The sequence below is a fragment of the Sturnira hondurensis genome, unplaced genomic scaffold, assembly GCF_014824575.4.
Source record: "Sturnira hondurensis isolate 20B ecotype Veracruz unplaced genomic scaffold, ASM1482457v3 Scaffold0008761, whole genome shotgun sequence".
Classification (NCBI taxonomy): Eukaryota; Metazoa; Chordata; class Mammalia; order Chiroptera; family Phyllostomidae; genus Sturnira; species Sturnira hondurensis.
The window spans coordinates 260306-283052 of NW_028081392.1; the positions used below are offsets into that span (position 1 = coordinate 260306).

At 54.5% G+C, this 22747-nt stretch overlaps 1 protein-coding gene across 1 annotated transcript in view; it reads left to right on the forward strand.

Moving 5' to 3' along the window:
• Positions 1 to 8341: 8341 nt before the first annotated feature.
• Positions 8342 to 22747, forward strand: part of PALD1 (phosphatase domain containing paladin 1) — a 91345-nt gene continuing 76939 nt past the window's right edge. Inside the window, exon 1 of the mRNA XM_037055810.1 lies at positions 8342 to 8513. The gene's annotated coding sequence lies outside the window, so the exon portion shown is untranslated. The remainder of the gene's footprint in view (positions 8514 to 22747) is intronic.

Here is a 22747-nt window from a genome sequence, read left to right on the forward strand (position 1 = left end):
GGTGGGGGGGGGGGGGAGTCCCAGTGGTGACACCAGGCTCTTCCCTTCACAGGCACACATCACCTCCATGATTTGGGGGGAAGGTGTTGCCCATGATGTCCCTGCCCACAGCCCCTGTCCACCCTGGCCTGGCAGGAGACCCGGCTTTAGCTCAGGACCTCTCACTTCTGGCTCTCTGGGCCCCGCTTTCCTCATCTGCTCCAGCGGGATCCTTGCCTGGTGCATCCTCCCTTCCAGGTGCAAAGGCAGGTTTGTGCTGGGATTACCACTAAAGAAACAAAAATTCCTGCCCCTGTCAGGCTGAACTGCTTTGCTCCACATGGGAGGGAACCCCACCCCCACCCCCCAAGTCCTGTTCTAGCCAACAAGTGCATCAGCAGTTGGTCAACATTTACTGAAACACTCACTGGGCGCCACCCCCCACCCCACACACCTTGGTCCCTTCACAGGATGCCTCCAGCCCCAAAGAACCACAGGCCCAGCCCTGAGCAAGTGTTAGACTGTGGAAGGAGGCCCCGCAGGCTCCGACCCGAGTCCGGCCAGAAGCGAGTCCCACCAGCAGGGAGGGACATTGCCTGGGAGAGACCTGGGTGGCACACCCAGGGACCCGGACGATCCATCTGCTCAGCTGACTGTTGCGCCTTCAGGCTGGGGGCTGTGGTGTTCAGCATGCTCTCCCCACAGTAGGGACCATAGCTGGGATCCCACAAGTCTCAGCTAAGTAAATAGATCAGTGACCGTGTCTGCACTTGCCCGAAGATAAGTGACGCCAAGAGTGTTTGTTAAACTACTAATTCTAGAGCCCCAAGCCGGACCTTCAGGGTTAGAACTGGAGGAGAGGGCTTTTTCCACATGTGTAACAAGCACCCCAGGGATTCATGATTCTTTTTGTCAGACAGCTCTGAGAACCTGGGTGGGCTGGGGCTCTGGTTGTGGGTTGGAGCCCACCTCTCCTGTTCTGCTTCCTCATGCGGAAAGCATGACTGGGGATGCCTCCTTCCGTGCAGATTAAATGAAGTAAATCCTAAAACGCTTTGCACACTCCCAAACCTGGTATATTTGTGAAGCCTTATGCATTTGGCTATTAGTGGGATTGTCACCCACCTGCCCCAGCCCAGGGGCTTGCTGGCTGGGTGTTGTCAGCCCCAGCCATCTGCAACAGACTCCTCAACCCCTCCTCAGAGGCAGAGGGTCCCCTAACCCAGGTGAATCTATAAGTAAAAAACAATGGCAGATCATGGATAGTGCTGTGGGTGCCCAGACAAGGATGTGGGAACCAAGAATAACAACACGGGGGAGATGCACACAGCTAGACGGAGGTATAGGGGTCAGCGTCCCCAAAACCCTGATCTCACAGGTCCCTTGTGTCCTAGAATCCACGCGGTCCCTGTTTAAACAGGGACATTCAGCACAGAGCAGTTTACCCACCAGGACTGAGGAAGGAGCAACAAAGATGACACATCTGCTTCCCACACTGGACCAGAGTTTCCCGGAGTTAAGGACAAAGCTTTAGTCATCCCGTGTCCCTTGCACTATGTGCCACATAGTAGATGCTCAATAACTGTGTCAGTTCAAATAAATGCTAATAACAACAGTTAATACTGTCTAGAGAAAATAGTTTTAAGATACAGAATAAGTAAAGCAAACGTAGAATCCCTAAACACACATTGGACTTCCATTTCCAACTCTGACGTGTGAAGGGCTCATTGATTACCCCCCACCCCCTCCGCACGAGAAAAAGCTGGACCATCTGACAATCGGCAATTTTTCTTCCACCCGTCAGAGAACAATAGTTAATATGTGTTGAGCACCTAATGCAATGGGCAGTCTGCTAATCATTACACAGATTTTCTCATTGTCCCCTCTTCGGAGATGAGGAAACAGGTTCTGAGGAAACCAGGCCCCTTGGCCAAGGCCACAGACCGACAACAGGGAACAGTCAGGACGACGAGACAGGCAGGGCTGCTTGTGAACGAGACTTGGGCTTCTAGCCCTTTAGCTCCCCCGCAGACGAGAGGGTGAACGTGTGCCTTGTACTGAGACAAAAAACTCTCAAATACCAGTCTTGTCTTCTCCGGGAGCTGCAGACAGAACTCCTTTCTGATGTGTATTGGCCCAGAGCTGAGCGGAGGCCTGGAATCACTCTGACCAGGGAGCGCGACTCTGTCAGAGCCCATCCATCTCTGGGTGTTCTCCAGCTCTGGCACCCTGGAAGAAGCTGAGTCCCCATCGCCTCCGCAGGACAGAAGCTAACAGTCATCTTTCTAATTTTTTAAAGGTATTTCTTAATTTAGGGTCTGTTTCCTACTAGAAGGACGAGATGTGCCCTCTTCCCAGGAAGGAAATGACACCTCTCACTTCTCCTGCCCCAAAAGAGACCGACCGGCAGATTCCCTGACCTGGGAGATAACCGCTGAGGGCCATCCCAGCTGGCCAGGGGGTGGGAGGCTAAGTCCCTCAGCGTTTTCAAATGCTTTCCATCAGGCCCACCGTCAGGACCTCCTCTTCACATGAGCAATCCTATGTGGCAAGTTCAAGTGCTGGGGCTCTGAGGTCAGGCTTCCAGGAGGTGGGATCTGGAGCCTTCCTTCTCAATACCTGCGCATACGAGGCAGTCTCTTCCCATCTTCAAGCCCTTGCTTCCCCTCTGTAAAATGGAGATAACGGATAGTATCTCCTTGACCGGCACTCGGTAAGTACTGTGTGCGTAAAGCTGCAGGGCACGCCGCATCTGTGTGTTCATTCACTGACCAAAGCTGCTTCTCTAGTGAGCCAAGGACACTTCAACTCCAAGAGCTATTCTCAGGGAGTCAAGGCAAGATGCCATTTCAGCTCTGCACATAGTTAACGAACATTTCCCATACGCCAGTGTGAGCCCGGCTGTCCTCCCAAATATGTTAACCCTGTAATCCTATTCGCTCCTCAGTGAAGCTCTGTGAGGTGTGTAAAGTGCTCCAGAGATGGGGAAAGGGAGGTACAGAGAAATTAAACGGTACAAACTTCGTTAGGGTGGAGAGTGTCTGCTTTATCATGCCCTCCAGTGCCTGGCACAGCCTCTGGCTCACAGGACCTCAAGTGCTGGTCAAGTGATGGACTGAACCTCATGTTCCTGCAGCGGGCTCCCAACACACCTGTGAATTTCACATACTTCTTCATGCAGCCTCCTGCCATTTCCACTCTATTCCCCTGGGAAACTCCTACTCATCTATGAAGATGCAGCTTCAAAGTCCTATCCTCTACAAACCTGTCAGTAGCTCCCCAGAAATCTCGCCAAGCCCTCTTTCAGGTACAGCATCACAGAGCAGTGGTCCACACTCTCTTCCATGGCCACCACCAGACTGTGAGCTCCCTGGAGGCAGGGACTAATCCTGACTCGTTCCTCTTCGAAGCCCAAGCTCCCAGTTCATAAGTGACCTTCGCTTGCTGTGATTTTCAGCCTGAAGGAATGAATGCAATCCTGGAAATGGTAGTGGGGGGCCTAAGCACAGACTCTGGCGTCCACCTTCAGTACCTGCCCACTCTTTCTGTTACCCGACTCCGCTGGTCTCAGAAGCCAAACCCAGAGCTTCAAGGGACTGGCCAGGAGCATCTGCTGGACACAGGTGGCTATCTATGACCTGGAGATAGAGATCACAGCCCTCCCTCAAAATTCCCATGTACCTCAAATGCACTCCAACTCCATGGAAACACCTTCCCTTCCCATAGTTCTTCCCTCGCCCAGAATGACTCTGCCCTCTCTTCGTTCACACGATCCAGCCCGAGTGTCTCCTCTTCCACGAGGCCTTCCTGGCGGGGTCTCCCCATCCCTGCCTCCCCTCCCCCTGCAGGCTCTGATCCCAGCCATTCTTCTTGAGCAGCTGCGGTCCTTGAGCTCCCAGGAGTTTTGCACCAGCAAGCCTGCCGCTCGGCTCTCTCTGCATCCCTCAGAGTGCTGGTCCTCGGCACACAGACGTGGCACACCGTGCCTGCAGCCGCCAGGGCTGATCCGGTGTTTTCTCTGCCCCCAACAGTACTTTGAAAAGTTTTTATTTAAGGTGCCAACACAGAAAATTCTTATGACTGTGTATAAAATAGCTTCCTCTCATTATCTGAGAAGTGGGAAGGTCTAGGCCCTTAATGCAACATGGCAAGCTTTCCCTAAAGCTGCGCAGTGGCCGCTTCCTTCAGGCAGGGTCTGTTCTGTGAGGTATGCCATCGGCCCCACCACTGCCGACTGATTGCACCCACTTGCCAGACCCTGAAGGCATGTGAGTGTGACACCCTGCTGTATGTGAGAGAAATGTACTGCAGACAGCCTGGAAATGCAGACTGGGGAGCATCTGGGTTGGGCCACCCATTGTCCTCCACAGGGACTAACCCATGAGTTGTGGGTGCTCGGCCCAGGCTGGAGGAGATGGACACAATCTGTTATTTAACATGTGCTTATTGCAATGTGCTTATACTATCTAGTGTAGCCCTCCCATCAATCTTATAAAGCAGATTGGGTATTTTCTTCCATTTTACAGGTGAGGAAACTGAGGCTCAAAAGGGTTGATCAGCTTGCCCAAGGTGGAACACCTAGCAAGTAGGAAAGCTGTGATGGACCCTGAGTCATTGTGGCTTTGCAACCCAGACTGGATGCTGCCTGTCCCAACATGGTCATTTATCACCACCCTGCACAGAGGGGCCACTCACCCCGTCACACTGACCCCCCGCCCTCTGTCACACCGCCCTGCTCACTTCTTCCGAGGTCCTTCCACAGTTGGACATTAACTTGTTTAGTCTGGTGCTGTTTGTTTATTTTTTGTCTGTTCCCCTCCCCCAGCATTTGGCTATAAGCCAGACTCCCTGTCTGTTCAGCTCACCACTGAACCCCTCAGTACTTAGTGAGAAAGGAAGGGAGGGAGAAGGAGGGAGAGAAACATCATCAGTGTGTGATGGGGTTGCTTCCTGTACGCCCCTAACCAGGGACCTGGCCTGCAACCCAGGCATGTGTCTGACTAGGAATCGAACTAGCGACCTTTTGGTTCACAGGCCAGCAGTCAATCCACTGAGCCGGGGCAGCACAGTTTCTGATACATACACTCAGTGCATATTTGTTGAATGAGTGCATTTAACCCAGCCCCTGGACCAGGGGTTTAGGGGGATACAGAGGAAAGAACACGAGGATGGGGGACGTGCCTCTTGGCCTAGTGGACACCAAAAGGCTGTAAACATGGTAGGTGACCAGCTTCCTGTGGTTTCAAGTTCTTCCCCATCACTCTCCTGAGCATGTGGGTACACAGTAGGCACTTAATAAATGCTCAGTACACCTGTTTTGACATGCTGATGTGACATCAGCAAGAGAATGCCTTCTCAGTGCTCCGGGCTCTGAGGAACACGGGTCACGTGACTGAGCCTTCTCCATACTTCACTTCTGCCGCACTCTCACCTCCGTTCTCTCTCCTGATCCTTGCAGGAGCTGTGTGACCAGAGCAGGGCTGGTGTCGCCCTTGGGGAGAGTGACTGGCCTGAGGTGGCACAGCCCGCAGGCCCTGTCTGACTCTGAACCCCCTCCTCTCCCCAGCTCCCATCGTCAGGGTGCTGCCCTCGGCCCCTCCCAGTGGAGCCCGGCCCGACTTGTGCTTCCCACAGGGTCAGGAGGTGAAGGCTCAGCCTGGCCTGGGAAACAAACAAAGAGACCATGGTGGGGGGTGCCCTCTCCTCCCACCCCAGAAGCTCCTCAGAGATTCCCACAGCTGGGCTGGCCACCCCCGTCCCTCCCACCTCCCAGTTTCTCTCCACTGACCACCACCAGAGCTGGCTGACATTAAGCTGCAGATTGGTGACCCAGCTGAGCTTGGGGCAGTTGCCGTGTGTCAACTGTACCTTACTCAAGTCGTAAAAATGAATGTAAATTTAATAAACATCAAAATATAAAAATTATTCAAAGTTCATAAAGATAAAGAAGCAATAAAGAAATTGGGATAATTAAACTCAGATGTTCTTTGTAAGTCTGTAGCATGTCTCCTTGTGAAACAGAAGCAAACTTAATGGACTATACTTTGACCAAAGCTTAGAAGCACATTAGGACCTTCCGGACGCCGACCTCTTATTGGTCTATAGATTCACTGGGCCTGGAGCGAGAGCCCAAAGTCCCTGCTTTTCCAGGGAGTCTTATTAAGTAACACAATGTCATCTCTTTCTCTTTCTCTTTCTCTCTTCTTTCTCTCTCTCTCTGGCTTTCCACAATCCCATGAGGTAGGTGCTTCTCTGGGCTTCTACCTGCAAGATGCCTGAGGCTCGGAGAGGCCGGGTGACTTGCCCGGGGCCAGGCAGTCAGTTACCGCAACGCTTCGATTCGGGCTCAGGCTGTCTGATCCCGCACTTGGGGTAACTCGAGCAGGGTGCCTGGGTGGGGCTTATATCTCCAAACTCTTTCAGCTCTGTTCCCTGTTAGCCACTGACCACAGGGTTGGCGGGATTCTAGTCAGGTGCACGCCCCACTCACACCAAAGGGCCCCAAACTTCAAAGGCAGCTGGGAGGGAGATGCACAAACCTGGCCGGGTAGGCAGGAAGCCCTGGAGAGCGAATATGATCACCCAGAGACCCACTGGGGCAGGAGGAGTCTGCAGGGAGCAGATAACCCAACGGAACACATTTCCGCCAACTCCCCCACTCAGAGCCGTTCGTTATGACTGCTAACAGATCCTCAGACACAGGGGAACTAGGGGTGAGGGACACGCCAAGCCAAATGTGTGCCCACGTCACAGATAGACAAAACGTTGGAAACCAGGTTTTACAAATTTTACACCAGGCATAATGCTGAGTGCTTCGGACCCGTGCCTCATGCACTACTCTGAGGAGCTTCTTTTACATTGTATTCTGTAGGCGTAATTGTTCCCATTTCACCGATGAGAAAACTGAAGTTTGAATTGCATAAGTGCTTGCCAGGGTCAAGCTGGTGCTAAGCAACTGAGCTGGATTTGGAGACCAGGTCTGTTTTGACTCCAATCCTTGTTCTCCACCCCATGATCAGGAGGGGACAAACAGCTAAGAAGACCCCAGGGTGTGTCAGTGTTCGCTTCACCCTGTTGCGAGGGCAGCAGGCTCAGGAGGTAGCACGGTGCCTGTTTGCTCACATCTTCGGGGAACAGGGACTGGGTAGTCCAATGCAGAGATGAAGCTCTCATGATTGGAAATGTCATAAAGTCACAAGCCTCCCCCTCCGCTGCCACCTCATCCTGTGTCTCTCACATCCACCCCCCGTACACCAATCATTCTCCCACCTAGTCACACCCCTGACAGCCGACACCCCTGTGACGCCCCCTTTGCTGTTTCGGAGCCAGAGGACCAGGGTTAGGAGGTCTGAAGGAGGCTCTGTGCCTGCAGCCCCAGTCTGGGCCACACTAACTTCCCTCCCAGGGGAGGTCCCAGCCCAACCCGGTTCCCAGCCTTCTTCTGGCTCCTGGCACCCTTGGCCTCCCCACTCCCACCCCTCCCACAGCTCCCCTTTTCCATCCTCCCTGTGAACTGCGCCCCTCAGAACCCTGTTTTTTTGCCACTGGTAGGTTCTAAAATCACATTACCCTTTTTCTGCTTGTACCTGCCGCAGGTCCCAGCTGCCCTGAGCAGGGTTGGAGGGACTGGCAACAGATTGAGAGGGAGTCCTGTTAGGGACCCCGGCCAAGGAAACTGCCCGCATCCCCACTCAGGGACAGAGGGGGAGGGTTGAGGGTACCAGTTAGGCCTGTGGTTTGTGTGTGCGTGGCAGGGGGGAGGGGCAGGAAGCCAGCCCAGACAGCCCCAATCTGCCCCTTCCTTAGGTCCATACATCATGCCCCCATCACCCTCCTCATCTAAAACTCTGAGCTCGACCTAAACTCTGAACAGACATCTCCTCTGGACCCCTGCACTCAGTGCCCAGGCGCTAACCAGTGAAGCTGAGCTTGCTTTCCTGCGGGAGGTTGCCTGTTGTCAGCTGCAGGGGGCTGAGGTAGAGGAAAGGAGCACCGGACCTGAGGTCCAGGTCGTGCCCTTCGGGGAAGGGAGCCTGCCTCCCGCTCTGCTTTGGCGTTTGTGGAGAAGGGTCTTAACTGGATGTGTGTCGGACGATACCCAGTCCCACCTGCCTCGCCCGCACTGAGATAGCACCACGGGGACGGCACCGGTGGCGGGAGACCTGCAGAAGGGCAGGGCGTGGGCTGCTGGGACGTGAGCTGGCCTGGCTGCTCCGCAGGGCCCTGGCAGAGGCCCAGGCGCCCGCCCCCGTGGGAAAGCGCGCGGATGGCGACCCAGCGACTCTGCCGGCGAGAGGAGCTGGGGCCGCGAGGGGGTGGGGGCGGCGGTGAGTGTCTCCGGGACGGGCAGGCGGGGGAAGTGTCGCGAGTCCTCAGGGCCGCGGGGTTGCTCCTCCCAGGCCCCACCCGGAGCGCCCTTTGGGTCGTGCCCGACGTGTCTGCCGAGCCCACCACTTGGCGTTGCCCCGCGGGCAGCTCTCGGGCCCTGCTGTCCAGCCACTGGGTCCCGGACTCGATCCTCCGCAGAACAAAGGGTGAGCCCCCGCCTGAGCCGGTTGTCTCGGGGTCCTAGGTTCGGCTGGAATGGTCCCCGTCTTACCCACCCGTCTCCACTCTCGGCGTCTGTCCAACAGCCCCATTCTCCTGCTGTTGCGGGGAGGGGTGGTGTCTACAAACTGCGTAAATTGTAAACTGCGCGGGCTGGAGGATGGGGTTACAGTTCAAGGCCATCCGCAAAGCCCCCACTTGGTGCCAGGCCGGCCCAGGGGTGGGTCACATCACCACCGCAGCCCTTTTGTCCTCAGCGGGGCTTGGTGTACCCAGGGCCCCTGGGCTCAGGGAGAGCAAAGGTTCTTTTCCCCCCACCCCACCTGCCGCAGGGGAGCCCAGTCTGCATAACCATGGCCACAGTTTGTCAGCCCTGACCCGGGGACAGACTGGTCCCGCACACTGTGCACAGGTATCTCACACAGTGCTTGTGACTGCAGAGCGGGTACTGAGAGGTGACGTCGTTCGTTAGAGGTCATGGCAACCACAGCTGGAGTTACCTTGAGGCAAATGAAACATAAGTTTCAGACCCTTCTGAGGGGCCCTGCCCTAATTTGTATTTGCATTTTTGTAGTCTTTCCTTTAAAAGCCCCATCCCACAATGGTATGAGGCTCAGGCCCCATAACAAGTGGTCTCCTGAGGACCTCGTCTGTCCGCTGTCCTCTACACTCTGCCTAGGGTGGGTGGAGGTAGAGAGTTTGGGGGGCCTGACTGTGTGGTCCTGCCAGGGAAGGAAGGGCATCCAGACTAGGTCAAGGGGCCCACATGACCTCAGCAAGATCCTTGGCTTCCCGAAACGCCAAACAGCCTGGCACCCCCGAGGCCCAGCCCTCTTTGCCTGCTGTGGCAGGAAACAGCTTGGGCAGAGTTCTGATGTGACCTCAGCTCCTCTGTGGGGTTCAGTTTCCCTCGTTGGAGGAAGGGCTGGTTATTACAGGGGTGACCATAGGAACCAGGGTAAACGTTGGAAGGGGCAGACGGAAGAGGCTTTGCAAAGCTGCTGGGTCCTGCTGTCCTGCCCTGTTTTCCGTCCATCCCCCACTTCCCCTCGCCCCGTCAAGGCAAACCACTGCACCCGGTGTGCACAAGGCTAGTCCTTTTCCAATTGGAGCCTCTTCTCACTGTCACGGGGCCCACAGAGCTGCCTCTTCACTCTCCCCGACCCCCAGTCACTCTTCACTGCCAAGGGCCCTCCCACAGCTTGGGCTGTGGGACACTCCGTGTTGCCAAATGGGTTCTGGCCCTAACTGACCTCGCAGCAGTTTCTGACACAGTTGAAACGCTTCCCTACCCCTTGGCTTTTGAGCCACGGAGCTTTCCTTCCACCTCCTGCCCCTGCTGCTCAGTCCTCTGTTCTCCTAGCCTCCTGCCCGCTGTCCACCCCCCCCACCCCACCCCGCTCCTCTGAGGGCTGACCTCCTCCCACTGTGCGCTTCTCCTGGAGGGTCTGGCCATCGGAGGCTTTAAAATGGCCCCAGACCCTTCTTCTGAGCCTGGGGCCCCTAGTCAACCGCCCCCTGGGCATCTCCCTGCCCTCCCTCCTGGGAACCTTGAGCTACCCCACCGAGACCCGGCTGTTTGTGTGTTCCTTGCTCAGTGCTCCCACCTCACTCACGCCCCTCCCTCTACCCAGTTACTTAACCTGACATCCTGATCTCATCTTCCCCTCAACACCCCAATGTCTAATCCAGTCCTTGCCTGTGGATTCTGCTTCCAAAATTTTCTCCAAAACACAGCTGCTGCTCTCCAGTTCCTCTCTTCCCAGCCATCCTGTCTCTCACCTGGACAACCACAATGGTCTCCCTGCTGGTCTCCCAGCCTCTGCCCTGCTTCCTCCCCTTCCATCCACGCCCACAGGAGCTGCTGCCCTGGGTGGGCCTGCAGCACTTCCCCCAGCAGAACCTTTCAGAGCCTCCCATTGCCTTTGGGATGAGTACAAGGCCCCGCACCCCTGCTCTGGGCGTCTGTCTCACTGCTGCCTGGGTACAGCAGCCTTCTTTCTGTTCCTGAAATTTCGTGAGCTTCTTCTCACCTCAGGGCCTTTGTCCTTGCTGCCCCCTCTGCCTGGAATGCCCTTCCTCCCGCTCTGCCTGGCAAACCCCTGTTGAGCTTTAATTCTTCATTAAAACATGATCTCCTTGGAGAGGTGTCCCCCCACTACCGTGTCTAGAGCTTTTACACACCTTCAGAGCACCTGTATTTCCCCTTCAGGGCACTTATTGTCAGCTGTAGTTCGTCTTTCCTTGTGAGGCTGTTGATTCATGTCTTCCTCCTTCATAATTCCATAAAGGCTGTCGGTATTAATGTCTGCTGTTCTGCATCCCTGCCCTTATTTAGCAGAGAGTAGGGGGCAACCCAGGAAATAACAGCTGTGGGGAAGAGGAGAGGCCAGCTGCTGAAGCTGCCCTCCCACATCTTTCCAGCAGGTGGCGCCCCAGGGCAGAACTTCACTAGACCTCTGCTACCAGGACAACTCCCACCCCCATCCCAGGGCCCCAGCGGGAGATCCAAAGGGCTGGTGCGGAGTCAGGCTGCCCTCTATGCCTCCCTGTCCCACAGAAACCCCCACACTTCTCTTGGTTTGTTGGAACTCGTGGCTCTACATCGTGGTTATCTTTACCAGTGTCTACTGCAGGGCTAGTGGCAACTTGAAACCAGAGACAGAATCTCACCTATTTATTTTTCCCTGGTGCCCATTCAGAGCTTGGCACACTGATTCAGTAATGGGAAAACAAAATGACTTCGTTCTGTGGAGAGGTTATCCTTCTGGCGGCTAATGTGAAGGCTTTGGAGCCCCATTGCCTGGGTTCTAATCCTGGCTCTGCCGCTTACTAGTTGTGAGACTTTGGACAAGTTACCGAACCAACAGCCCCTCATTTTCCTCCTCTGTAAACGCGGGAGCAGCGCCTGCCTCACGGGGTGGCCTTGAGACTGAAATGAGGAAAGTCATAGACAGTATCTAGAAAGGTGCCTGGTGTGTAGTAAGTGGTCGGCAAATGGCGGCTTTTATTGTTGAGCATTTCTTTACGCTCTGCTGGAACCTCAGTCCCAGACGTGGGGGAGATGCCCTCTGCCAGACTGGCTTGAGCGTGGAACGCACATGCACATGCACACACACACACGCACACGCACACACACACACAGAGCAACAAGTGCAGGAACAACATGTAACTTTCAGCTGCCACTTAGGCAGGCCCAGGTGCCTCTCTTCCCAGAACAGGAGTCTGGCAGGTGCCCTGTCACCTTCCTGGCACTGTGTTTTCTGTGCTCAGTGCCATTGGCTTGGCAGGACAGGTTTCCATGGCAGCAGGTGACCAAGCCTGCAGGCAGGGAGAGTGGCTGGTCTTGGCTGAGTTCCCTGGCTTTTTAGAAGGGCGTGGCTTCCTGCCAAGGCCCAGGGCCTTCTGCTGCCCAGACATTCAGCTGGCATGGGAAGTCATGGACACACCCAGGGCCCAATGTCGTCTCCCTGCCCTGGGAACTGGGAGGCTGGCCCCGCCACTCACTTCTGGGCGTTTCCCTATCCCTGGGCACATGTACCTTCTGCCCATTCCCCACACTCTACTAGAAAAATCTGGCATAGCCTTTCTCCTTGTCCCACAGTGAACCTCTTAAGGTTGTACTCAGCACATAGTAGGGCTCTCTTGCATGTTTATGGGGTGAATGAATACATAAAAAGTGGGTTCCCATCCTGGCCAGGTGGCTCCATTGATTGGAGCATTGTCCCATGCACTAAAAGTTTACAGGTTTGATCTCTTGTCAGGGCTCGTACCTGGGTCATGGGTTTGATCCCCAGTTAGGGTGCATATGAGAGGCAACTGATCGATGTTTCTCTCTGGCTCTTTCTCCTCCTCTCTCTCTCAAATCAATAAACATATCCTCGGTTGAGGATTTTAAAAGATCAGTTCCCTCTCATCACCTTCAAGAGAGTCGAGTTGTGAGACATACCCGATCTGACCTGAGGTGGCCTGTTCGCCCACAGCTGTTTGCTTGGTGACACTGTCTGCCAGCCATCTCTGTAGGCGGGACCCAGATTCCAGCCCTGACAGACCTGCTCCTGCTCTCACGAGCCCACATCCCAGTCGGGGGAGAAAGACAGTAACAGACAAGCAAACAGAACAAGTTCAATATCAGATCGTGACGGTGCTGTGCTGAGTATTATAACCAGGTGATGTCATGGCGAGAATGAGTAGCTGCCACAGGTGGGGGCAGCCAGGAAGGCCTCTCCAAGGAGGTGACATTTGAGCGCAGGCCTCAAAGGAAGAAGCTGTGGAGGAAGAGCACTCTGGGAAAAGGGACCAGCAAGTGCAAGGATCCCGAGGAGGGCCCCCAGCTGGCCAGCTGGAGGGACGGAAAGAGGTTGGGCTGCAGCTTAGTGGGTGAAGGGGATGAAGGTAGGGCAGTGAAGGCCACTCACCTTAAAGTCACAACCTGATGGATTTTCGCAGAGGCAACCCCTACCCAGATCAAGGCAGAGCACATCCCCAGCACCCCAGGAGGTGCCCTCAGGTCCCTCCCAAGCAATGTGGCCCCTCACCCAGAGGTGACCACTCTTCTGACCTCGACCGCCACTGGCTGGCGTGGCCTGTCCTAGACCCTTCATCTAAGTGGTGGAAGCCTATCCTGTGTTCTGATCTGTACCTGGCTTTTTTCACGTATCAAGTCTGTGAAGTTTATCCACGATGCTGCGTCTAGTGGCACCTCCCTCATTTTCGTCTCTGGGATGTGCTCCATTATGAGACCACAGCACAGCGTCTTTGCCCATTCTCCTGGACATTTATTCGAGCTGTTTCCAAGTCGTTGGCTGCTCTGAACCATGCAGCTAAGAACAGCCTTGTCCACAGCCTGGGCACTTCCTCATGAAACGTGTGTACACTCACGTGCTGGTGGAGGGCCAGCCAGTCTGACCCTTTCATTTTGCAGGTGGGGAAACAGGCCCAGAGGAGGGAATGAACTTTCATTCCGGTCACCCAGGCCATCTGTGACTCAGGCGGCACACTGCGCTAGGCAGAGGGAGGGAAGAGCAGAGAAAGAATATCTGGGGGACCTGCAGCATTTCGGGCCATTTATGGGTGTTATGTCATTTGCTGTAATCCTCAAAAGAACCCCACAAATTAGGTATTGATATGACCATTGTACACACGAGGGGCCCAGCCTAAGAAACGTGTTTACAGAGGTGGGGTCAGGACTCAGGCAGGCCTGTCTGATTCTAAAGCTTGACCTTTTCGTGACCTGCTGTCCCCCCAGGGGACAGGTGGAGGCTCCATGTGCCAGGGCTGCCAAGTGCAGAACCTGTGGGGACAGGAGACGCTTGAGGGGGTCCCTGGGCGGGATGGCTTGAAGCTGGGAGAAGCCGTTGTTTTGAACCCCTGCCAGCCCTAAACTGGCCTGTGTTTCTCTTCTGAGGGCAGTTTCTCCTCTGCCAGGTCGGGTCAGTCATGGGCCTCAGCCCCAGCTTCATAGTTAACTGGCTGTGTGACCTTGGGGCAGACACTGCCTCTCTGTGCCTCGGGTACGGGTACCGTCTAGCTCTGACCTTCTCAGTTGGGGTTTGAACTGGGGGGTCTTCTGGCCTCTGTTGGCCTGAGAGTAAGTACCTCTTGCTCCAGGGCTGCTGCCAGAGAAGGCTGGAAGGAAGAGGTAGTTTGGGGACTCCGGGAACAGCCCACAGCACTGTATGGGGTCTCTGCCTCCCACATCATGGCCTTGCTACACAGACCTGGACCTTGGCCACTTGGGCTTCTTGGGGCGGCTTTCTGTGTGCATGTGGTGGTGGTGGGAGGTACTTATTTTCTCCTTTCTACGGGTTGTCTTCTTTTTTCAAATTTGTGATAAAATACATGTAACATAAACCTGACCACTTTAACCCCTTTTAAGTATACAGCCTTTGAACACATTCACGCTGTCGGGCAGCCATCACACCTTCCACTTCCAGAGCTTCTTCATCTCTCCCAGCTGGGACTCCGCACTCATGCAACGCCAACTAGCAGAGGCGTTTGGAGTGCTGGCTTGGGGAGGGACAGTGTGGGCAGCCCTCCCTGAGTGCCCTGGGGGAAGCTGTGAGAGGAAGTGAGCGAATGCGGAACACGCTGGTGAGAATAGGCAGGGATTTACAGGAGAAACCAGGGCCTGGAGCTGCAGACTCAGCACGCTCACCTCCAGGACCCTTCCGGGCTTTCCTGATCCCCCGCCGGGGCAGTTTATTTCCTTCCTGCCACCCCCACCCCCCAGCCTGGCCTCTCCCCCTCTCCCTACAAAACAGTGGGCATTTTCACCGCCTCCCTGTCTCCTCCGGCAGCAGCTCCATGCACCCCCTTCAGAGAGTTGGAGTGGGGGGTGGCAGGCTGGGAGGTGAGTGGGGGGCCCTGGAGACTTGTCCACAGCTTTCTAAATGTCACATGGCAGCTAGGTGTGAAGTCAGAGCCCAGAGACCAGCTTCCTGGGGGGTAGGTGGGGTGCTGAGTGATGAGAGAAAGAAGGGCTTCATTCTCTTCTTGACCCCCTTGGGAAAGGACCCCCCAGGGTGTCTGGGGGCAGAATAACAGTTTCGACCTCTTTTGGTCCTGGAGGTTCCCACAGGCCCTTGAAAGCGCTAGGGATATGGAGTTGGAGGAGTGGTCTGGGGTGGGGTATGAGGTGGCAGCCCTCCAGTGTTTGGAAGGAGGAGGCACACACCTGCGCCCTGGCAGTCCTGTGTGGTCGTCGGGCTCACATTAGGGGGAGTAAGGGCATCCCAACACCCAGGGCCATTCTGCGGGGAAGTCTCCCTGGGGAGTTAGTTCCCTGTCCCCGGAGGATTCAAGTCAGGCAGCAGCTTTGCAGCTGAACGCGAGAGCTCTGGAGTCAGAGAGGGAGGTGGGGGCGGGGGCGGGGGCGGGCAAGTTCTCCAGCCTGTCTGTGCCTCGGTTTCTTCACTCGTGCAATGACAGTAATGAAATACGCTTTCAAAAGTGAGGAATGAGACTGTGGACATGAAGCCTAACACAGTACCCAGCACTAAGAAAACACCCCGTAGCCCTGATCAGATACCTCGGCTGGTTAGCGCGTCATCCAGTTACACCAAGATTGTGGGCTTGCTCCCTGGCCTGGACAGTTACGAGAATCAACCGATGAAGGCACAAATAAGTGTGACAACAAATCCATGTCTCTCTCTCTCCCTCTATCTACCTCTCTCCCCCCTTCCTCTCTCTGTCTCTCAAGTCAATAAATAAAAATAAAATAAAATACCCCATATATAGGACAAGCATACTTTGGGCTACCGTGGGGAGTGTTCGTGGGTCAGGGGGGTGTTGATTAAATCCTTACCAAGAGCCCTTCAGCCCCGATGTCCTGTGGAAGGAGAACCATGGGACTCTTTCTTTTTTTCTTTTTTAAAACATTTTTTAAAGATTTTATTTATCTATCTTTAGAGGGGAAGGGAAAGAGAGAGGGAGAGAAATATCAATGTATGGTTGCCTCTTGTGGGTCCCCTGCTGGGAACTGGCCTGCAACCCAGGCATGTGCCCTGACTGGGAATTGAACCGCGATCCTCTGGTTCACAGGCCCACACTCAATCCACTGAGCTACACCAGCCAGGGCGGGACTCTTTCTGATAGTGTCCCTGAGTTGTCTGAAGTTTGTCGCCTGCCACCAAATGGGCCCTTTGTCTACCTACCCACCAGATGGCGTCTAGGAGAAGGACCTTGTGTTTACGTGCAAGGCAGAAATTACTTATCCATTTTACAGATGACGAGACGGAAGCCCAGGGCCCAGAGAGGCTCACCAACCTGTCCAGTGCAGACTTACTAAGGCAGGGCCTAGATTAGGGGCTGGGCCCTGGAAGCCTGGCCGAAAGTTCTGTCCACCCAACCCGTCTGCTCACAGCCCTTGTCAAGTCTGAGCCCTTGGCTCCCAGATGGTTAAAGAGGCTGCCTGACTGTCTTCCCAGGAAGAAGGTGGGGTCAGGGGCACCAGGCAAGGTTTTTGAGGGAGCTTCCTTTCTCGAGGGTCAGGTGTGGAGCTCCCTTCCCCGCCTTTACTCCAAAAGAAGCCCCTGCCTTCCGTAGTGGACAGAGCACAGCAGGGGTGGCATCAGGACAGCCCTCCTGGGTGAGTGACACCCTCTCTGAGTCTCAGTGCTTCGGGGAGGTGGGAGGGACATCTGCGTCTCACATGATAATTTCAAGAAAGCCCTTTGTACTCCAAAAAGCACTTTACAGACCCTGGCTTCAAGCTTGACATATAGTAGGTACTCAGGACTTGCATTTCTTCCTTGTTCCTCTGCCCCAAACTGCCTCTTAGAGTGGAAGCTGCTACCCTGCTGTGGTTGGAGGGTTGGCCTGGCCAATCACACAGCATTTATTAAGCTCCTAGTTTATGCCCTGGCCTGGAGCACAGAGATGAACAATGTGCATTGCTCTGGCGTCGGGAGCTCATTGCTTAGGGAGAGAGGGATCCACAAACCATGGAATCCTGCCGATGAGTTGTGGCTTGCAGGGGGCTGGGGGCAGCCTTGAGGGTTGCAGCTCCCAGCTCCCTTCCAGACAACTTGCTACAGGATGCAGGTCCCCAGCTGCCTCACCGTCAGGATCCACTGCTGCATTCATCATCTCCCTGGGCGGATCCTGGCCAGTGGCTGAGCCCAGTGGGGGTCCTAGAGCCAGGCCCCACCTGCCAAATGCGGGACTCCTTTAACAGCAGTCTTTGCTCTGGTGTCCCGTCATCCAGGCTAAGACATTCTCAAGGCCACACCGGGTCTGGGGCTCTTCCTTCCAAGCCGCTCGCTCCCCCCCACCCTTTCGCGGGCGTCAGACCTGCAACAGGGTGTGAGGGCTCCCCCCACTCGGCCTTGCCCCTGCCTCTCACAGGCACTTCGCCAGTGAACCTCTGGCACTGCCAGCTTTGCCTTGGAGTCTGCGTCTCAGAGCATCGGAACCGCCATGTGGTGTGACGTGGACGTGCCACATGCACCAATGGGGCACTTGGGTATTCTGAGCACAGCCTTACCGCCCTCATTTTGGGGGGCAGTGGGGGCATCAGATCTTTTGTTTGGTTGCTGGCACAGGTGGGGTGCAGCCAAGTGTTGAGGGTGGAGAAAGATGAGCTTTAAAAACAATTATTTGTTTGTTTTTAGAGAGAGCAGGGAGGGAGGGAGGGAGGGAGACATTGTTCGGCTGCCCCTCTCACACACCCTGACCAGGGGGGACCAGCCCTGCAACCCAGGTGTGTGCCAAGACTAGGACTTGAACCGATGACCTTTCACTTTTCAGGACAATGCCCAACTAACTGAGCCACACTGGTCAGGGTGAGAAAAGTGGGCTTTTAAGATTTTTATTTATTTATTATTGATTTGAGAGAGAGAGAACCATTGATTTGCTGTTCCCCTTATTTATGCGGTCATTGGTTGCTTCCTGTATGTGCCCTGACCAGGGTTCAAACCTGCAACCTTGGCATAACGGGACAACGCTCTAAGCAACTGAGCTATCCAGCCAGGGCGAGAAAGGTGGGCTTCGATGTCACGGTGCCTGCTGTGACTCTCAGTTCTGCCTCCTGCCAGCTGTGTGCCCTGGGGCTGGCTGGTCCGTCTCCCTGAGCCTCAGTTTCCTCATCTGCCGAAGGAGGACAAGCTGCTTCCTCTCTCCTGGGTGGGGTTGAGGCTTCAGCAAGTTAATGCACGTGGACCTCAGCAGAGTAAACACTCAGTGTCTCTTCTTCCTTGGAAGAGGAATACTGTGGAGGGGAGGGGTCCACTGAGTCCACTGCTTCTGGCCTTAGAAAGCTGCCACCTCTGAGTCCACTGCTTCTGGCTTCAGAAAGCACACTGAATTGGGGGGCCGAATGTGCTCCTCCAGCACTCGGCCGGCATGCTCTTGACAGGAGGTGGCACCACCCGGTTCCCTGATGTCCTCAGGTGGGAGCATTGCCCTCTGGGCTGTGGGTGGGAAGGGGCCAGAGTCTTGGTACAGGGGCAGGTGGCTGAGCTAAGTTGGCTCACTGCAGTTGGAAGGGCCTTCAGAGTCATTGACCCAGTGGTTCCTGAACACCAGACACTTGACAGCCACTTTAGAGCCACCCAGAGGTCTTCCCCAGGCTCCAGATCCTGGAGCTTCTGGCCTAACAGAGCTGGAGAGGAGCCTGGGGATCTGCAGCTGGGTCCTTCCTGCTGGAGATTCAAATGCACACGTAGGCAGGACAGGGAGCAAATGCCCAGCCCCGACCCAGGGTGTACGTCAGACCGCCACGACAGAGAATGCCGGTCTTAGGTGGCCCGGTTGGGGGTGGGGGTGTCTCAAGGGGATTTCCAAACCAGCAGAGCCTCAGTGGCCTCCAGTTTATGTGAATGTGCACAGTGCGCCATTATGCTTCTGAGTGTACTTTGGAGAGGAATGGACTGTAATGGGCTGGGCTCTTTCCCTGGCTCTGCCCACTGCCGGGTGCCTCCAAGACAGCAAAGATGGTGAGGTGGTGCCTAGGGGCGGGAAGCCCAGCTCCAGGCCCTTAGGACAACGACAGAGATGGATCAGGTAGTGAGCTCCTCATCTCTGGGAGCAGTCAAACAGAGGAAGGGACTACCACCCCTTGAGGATGTTTTTTGCATAGCGTTTAAGTATATTTATTACATTTTTCTATTATCCTCTAGTCCCCTTACACACCCCTCGCCCTGAAATCCCCACACTGCTGCCCATGTCCATGAGCCCTTCTGACTTTTTGCTCTATCCCCCCACCCCCAACCTCCCCCACCAAGCTGTCATCCTGCTCTCCATCTGTGAGTCTGTCTCTATTTTGCTGGTTAGTTCAGTTTGTTCATTAGATTCCACATAGGAGTAAAATCATATGGTATTTGTCTTTCTCTGATTGGCGTATTTCACTTAGCACCAGGTTCTCCAGGTCCATCCATACTGTTTGCAAAGGGTACATTTTTCTTCTTTTTTTAATGGCTGAGTAGTATTCCATTGCATAAACGTTTCATAGTTGTTTTACCCATTCATTTACTGACGGGCACCAGGGTTGCTTCTATATCTTGGTGGTTGTAAATAACACTTCCAGAACCTTTTCCTGTCTAGATAGGAGAGTTACAGCTGAGAGTTTCAACTTGCAAAGAGAACTTTATCCCGTAGATCATCAGGAACCCCTGGGCTCTGGCAAAGGCGGGGGCGGAGTGAGCGAGAGGCGCCTGAGGACAGACTGGGCGCAGCAGCTCTGGGGAGAGAACTGAGGAAGTCCAGACAGGCAATGCTGAGGCATTACCCCCGCGGCAGCAGCCCACCCCCAGGTAGAGCGCCTTAAGGGTGTGGTGCAGGGTGTCCCACCAGGCCTGGTGGGGTTCACTGACTGGCCTCCCCTTGCTTCTGTAAACCACCTTTATTATGTCTATCACAGTCTGATATGGGTAGGAGTGAACTGGCATGAGGTCTGGGGGTTGCTCTGAAACGCTCCAGCAAGAAAACCAGAAAAAAAAAAAGATAATGGACATAAAGCATGTGTGGCAGAACCTCGATAATGGCCTTATCTGACGGTGGCTGTATAAAACCAACGGTACCCTTCTCTAGCTTTGTGCATATATAAAATATTCAAAACAAAAATGAAAAGTCAGTTATTAGGATAGGTCATAGATGCACAGGGAAAAAACCCAGCTGTACAGCAGATTCGTGAGTGGAAGGCAAGCCAGCTTCCCTCCCTCTGGCCCTGTTCCCGGTGCCTTGTGCCCTGTTCCCCAATCTCTAGAGACTGGCCATGTGTATACAGCCTGTGAGATCGATATTTTAATTATAAAAAAATAGCATATCCACGTGGAGCAAAATTCAAATGCACAGGAAGGTGTACAGTGAAATATTTCCCTTCTGCCCGAGCCCCACCCACCCAGTTCCCCAGAGGTAACTGAAGTTCTTGGTTTCTTCCCCGCTGTTCAGAGACATTCAGTGTGTGTGTGTGTGTGTGTGTGTGTGTGTGTGTGTAAAATATACACACCCCTTATACGGCCTCTAGTGCTGGTGTGTTAGACACTCTGTCCCACCATCTTCTCTCCTGGTTCTTTCCCTCCCTCCTTCTTTCCTCGGCTGCAGAGCTGAGTGAGTAATTTTCCTTAATCCATAGCACGCCGTCATCATCAATACACGTGAGGCCNTGTTCAGAGACATTCAGTGTGTGTGTGTGTGTGTGTGTGTGTGTGTGTAAAATATACACACCCCTTATACGGCCTCTAGTGCTGGTGTGTTAGACACTCTGTCCCACCATCTCCTCTCCTGGTTCTTTCCCTCCCTCCTTCTTTCCTCGGCTGCAGAGCTGAGTGAGTAATTTTCCTTAATCCATAGCACGCCGTCATCATCAATACACGTGAGGCCTTTCTCTCATGTTTTCTCTTTGTTTTTATTTTCCCTTCATCTCATTTCTTTTTCTCATAGACGCCATGGTGGAGTGTTTGATAAATACTTTTACATAAGGTACATCTCCTAATTTTTAAAACCCATGGCATTTTTCTCTGCGTGGCATTGTCGCTCGTACATGGCTCATCCAGCTCCGTTTGTGACTTTATACCCCAGGACGCTGTATTTCCATGCTCCCTCCATGTCTCTCACGGTGTGCCCCTCCGTGGGTGGGAGTCACTGGGCCGGCCTCCCTGCCTGGAGTCCACGTGAGTTACCCATTCCCCTGGGGACCCTTGGGTGACACGGCCCTGACTGTCCTTGTCCCTGCCCAGCTCCGCAGATCCTTTGCCATCTGCCCCCATAGGTCTGCCTCGGGTTGTAAATAGCCACGTGGCGTTTCTGGTTTCTGGGCGTGCCGTCGCCTGTCTGGATGCTATCACTCGTCTCTGCCGACAGACCTTTCAGCGGCTCCCTTCCGTGTGCGCCGCTGTTGGGGGTGCCGGCCGGGCCGCCCCTCTGGGAAGCAGCAGGGGCTCCTCAGAAAACTGAAGTGGATCTGACTTACGGCCCAGCGATTCCACTGCTGGGTATTTATCGGAAGAAACCCGAAATGCTCATTCAAAAGAACTCATGCACCCTGTGTTCGCTGCAGCATTATTCACGGCAGCCTGGAAATGGGAGCAACCCGAGGGCCCATCAGGAGAGGCCGGTGGATGGAAAAGCTGCCGGGCATGTCCACAGCGAGTGTCACTTTGCCATAAAAAAGAATGAAATCTTACCAAGAGCATATTAAACTCAGAGAACTAAGTCAGCCAGAGGGAAAAAAAATACCATATGATTTCACTTTTATGTGGAATCTAAAGAACAAAGCAAACCAACAAGCAAAATTGAAACAGACACGACACAGAGAGTGGACTGGTGGCGGCCAGAAGGAGAGCGTCTGGGGCCTGGATGGAAGCGACGGTGGGATGGAGACGCAAGGGCGGCAGTGAGAAAGCACAGCGTAGGAAGTGCGGCCCAGGGCATTGTAATGACTGTGGATGGTGCCGGGTGGGTGCTGGAAGTATTGAGGACCACTCTGTAAAGTATATATGATTGTCTAGCCACCATGCTGTGTATCTGAAACCAATACAAAATAATACTGAAAACAAAGTGTAACTGAAAAGAAAAGAGAGCGCAGGCTCCTGGCCCCATTTCCCGGGTGTGTGTGTGTGGACTTGCTGGGACTCGAGGTGCCAGGATGGTGTCTGAGAATCAGCTCCGTCTGAGATGCTGCTCTCTGCCCAGAGAGAGTCGCAGTCCACAGGTAACGGGCTCCGTCCCTCCACGTTAGATGCCAGTCGCCAGCCCTGATTGTTACCTGTGCTTCTGACTGCTACGAATCAGAGGCTCCCATGATCACCCCGCCCGCTCAGGTTCGATTAATTTGCTAGCACTGCTCACAGAAGTCAGGAAAACCCGTTTCCTCTCCATCACTGATTTATGTAGGAATCACCAGCCACGTGAAGAGAGACAGAGGGCGAGACCCAGAAGGAAGGAGCTTCTGTCGTCCTGGAGCTTGGAGCCCGGCTTGTGGAAGCTTTCTGGTTCCCCACCATAAAAGCTCTGAAAACAAATGCTGTCCTTTTGGGGGGTTGTTTCATGGAACTTAGTTACCTACCCATGATTGACCAAGTCAGTCACTGGCTAAGGATTCAACCTCCAGCCCCTCCCCCATCCCTGGAAATCGGGGGGCGGGGCTGGAAGTTTCCATCCTTTAACCTCTGGGTTGGTTCCTATCAGCTACCCGCCCCCACGCCACAGTCACTGCATTAACATCACAAGAGACACCACTGTCACTCTCACCCCTTAGGAAATTCCTGGGGGTTTGGGAGCC